The 3,151-nt window shown below is 47.2% G+C and overlaps 1 pseudogene; it reads right to left on the reverse strand.

The window, feature by feature from the left end:
- Positions 1–210: 210 nt before the first annotated feature.
- LOC112826331 (E3 ubiquitin-protein ligase TRAF7 pseudogene) lies at positions 211–2,055 on the reverse strand (annotated as a pseudogene).
- Positions 2,056–3,151: the final 1,096 nt, after the last annotated feature.

The following is a 3,151-nucleotide window of genomic DNA, read 5'->3' on the forward strand; positions in this document are numbered from 1 at the left end:
CATGGCACCTGGAGAGAGGGACTGGGCATTGTTTGGCAGCACTGAGGGCAGGACCAAGCAAAAGGAGGCTTGTTAAGTGTAGGGCAGGGAGGCCACTGCCTGGCAGGCTGAGCCCTGTCTGCTTGTCCCCACAAAGCAGGCAGAGACACTGAGACCACTCATGTGGCCAGCCTTCTCCAGAAGAAGCCAACACTCAGTCTGGATTCCCTGTCAGCAAGTCCAAATCTTCACAGTGCTGTCCACAGTCCTTGAGAAGAGCCAGCCCTGGGACACAGCCATCACAGTCACATTGCCCTGGTGACACAGCAGCATCTGTGTACACATGATGTTGTTCCATCTTTAGATCCTGAGGGACCGGTCATACTAGGGGCTGAAGACTTTGGTCTGGTAGACCATGAAGAGCATACATAGTGCCTGTGGACTGTCAGGGTCCACACTTGCTCCTTAGACTCCATGTCCCCACATGAATGAGTTCTAGGTGCCATAGACAGTGTAGTGTTTCACCACATGGATAGAACAAATGTTGCCACCAGATGTCTGTAGGACATGGATGCAGTTGAGGGTCTAGATGTTCCAAATCTTGACTGGTAGGACCCACTATACGGGTACCTCTGGGCAGCTATCAGGGCCCATACCCAGTGGCTGAGGCCCATGAGCTTCTTCAACTCAGCTGGGTGCCCAAGATGTTGCAGACCTTGATGGCCTTCAGAGAGCCTCTGAAGAGTATGCTGCGTGAGGAAACCAGCATTCACACTGTGTGGTCATGCCGGGACTGTGTTCATCTTCTGCAGGATGTCTCACAAGATTATGGTATAGTCTTCTGAGTTGCTGTAGAACTTGTACCCAGCATGTGGAATGCTAGCACAAAGCCATCATGGCCCTCCAGTGTCTTCTGGCACTTAGTAGGTGGTACATGTGTCTCACACATTGATGGTCTTGTTGGAGCAGCCACTGAAAAGCAGGTCACCTGTGGAATGGAAGCAAAGGCACAAGACAGAGCCCTGGTAGTGCAGGAAAATTCCTTTGCACTGAAGATCTGCTGAAGGTCATGGGACTCATAGGATTCCCATGTTTAGGCATGCATTGATGCGGGACAGCTGGTCTGTCAACATGGACACATCTCTCTGAAACTCCATGATGCCCTTGATGAGCTTGCTGGTTTTCATTCAGGATATCAAACTTGATCTTGATGCCCTTCACCAGCTTCTCCTAGAGCTTGCCCAGCAGAGAGCTCAGGAAAGCAGCTCCTGGCTCTTCCACACTAGTACCATGTGCTTTCCTGGAGTGGTATTCTGTCTGCCACAGGAATTCCTTCAGGCCTGGAAGTAGCAAGTCTCCAGGTATGTTTCATATGTGTCCTGGTTCCTAGTGAATCATGTACCTGTACTTTGGGTGGGGACACTTGATGTGTTCACACTCCTTGAGCTGGGCTTCCAGGTTTATCTTCAGGAAATGTAGGCAGCTGGGGTTTGGGGGGCACTGCATAGGTCTGTCACAGCTGCCCCTGTGGTCCTTCCAGGGACTGAGCTTACTGGATGAAGAGCTCCTGGATCTGCTCCACCACAAGTTGTTCACCACCACCATCAGCTTGGCATTGCCCATAGGACACTTCCATGTCTGCAAGGCTCATCTTTGAGAGAACATGTACCCACACATGATGTCACAGTGTCCTTGAAAACATTGCAGTACAGCCGGTGCGGGGCTTCTTCAAGGGATGCTCCGCAAACACCAGTGGCTCCTGTTCTTCCTCTGCCTTGGGCAGCGAGAAAGCAGAGTGAAGAGACATGCCAGACTCAGGGCAGCAAGGTGAGCGAGATGGCAGAGTCTGAGTGGCAGGGCTGTTGATAGGGGGCCATGCTGTCCTCCTCACCCATGGAGAATAGGCAGATGTGCTTGTGTGCATGCAGGTCCCATCAGCTTTCCTGATGGTGCTGACAGCCAAAAAGGCAGCTGGAAGCTTACTTCCCTTCTGGTACTAGTGGCAACGTCCAGGGTGGGATGGTTGACAGGTGCCTCAAAGAAGCAGCTGCAGTGGGCACTCTTGCCTGGGCTCATGCCCTAGAGAGGCATCTAGAGTCCTCAGGTGATGTGTTCCCTGCCCCCCCGCCTGCCCTAAGGCTATCGCAACACCTTCTCCTTTCTTGTGCCCACTGGCCACTGGCCAGAAGAGGGCTTAGGTTTACCTCTAAGGATACTTAGAGTCTTCCAACTGGTGCCTTCCTCCATAATATACTTATATTATACTTATACTTATATGTTCACTTCCTGTTTCCTTTGATAATTACCTATTACAGACAGATTTTTAAAAAACTGTATTGCTAATATGATCCTAATTGCTAGAATTGCTCAGTTTATGATCATGAACTAATTATTTCTTCTCTCTGGTCCAACAGATTTAGAACTAAATTCACACTGTGTCCTCAGATTCTTAGAGTAAGTCCAATAATACAGTCAGATATCTATAATGAAAAGCTATGAATTAACTGTATCCAGGTAGTCCCTTCCATCCTGCTGAGAGAGCATATGAAGTGAAGGTGAGTGCATTGGTAGGAGGTACAGAGAAGGAAATCTTGCGGATAGTAATGTTTCACAAATAATCTCTGTCCTCTGTTGCATAAAAACTAGCTTTTAATTTGAAATAGGATGGACAACATAAAGATATTTTCAATTGCGATTACTTTTCTAAGTTACTCAAGTGAGTTGACTTTTGAAGATCACCGTCCCACTACACACTTGTCCAACAAAAAAAGCCAGGAATTTTCTTAATTCCAAGCATTAGTCTATAACAAAGAAATTATTCAAAACATTCAACATAGATTTTAATCTAAAAATGTAAAAACACAGTCTCTATTATTATCCCATCATATATGCTTTTTGTTGCATATAGTCAGCTTAATGGGTCTCCGTAACTTTAAGGTTTTTGTCTTTACCATGCAAGATACCAGCAGAGAGAGTGTTTGCTTGCTTTGAGTTCCCGTTCCAAGTTCTAGAGAATCTCATGGCTCTAGCAATGAGCATATATCTATTCCATTCTGATTCACTGTATTTGGGGGAATCAGGGACATGTAATATAATCACAATTGGTGTAAGTCTGTCTTTGTGGATGGCAGCACTTTTCACAGGAAAGAGGGACATTGGCAACTGTCTTGAC

Source organism: Callorhinus ursinus, unplaced genomic scaffold (genome assembly GCF_003265705.2).
Source record: "Callorhinus ursinus isolate GAN/ISIS: 27379988/994484 unplaced genomic scaffold, GSC_fseal_2.0 scaffold7, whole genome shotgun sequence".
Lineage (NCBI taxonomy): Eukaryota > Metazoa > Chordata > Mammalia > Carnivora > Otariidae > Callorhinus > Callorhinus ursinus.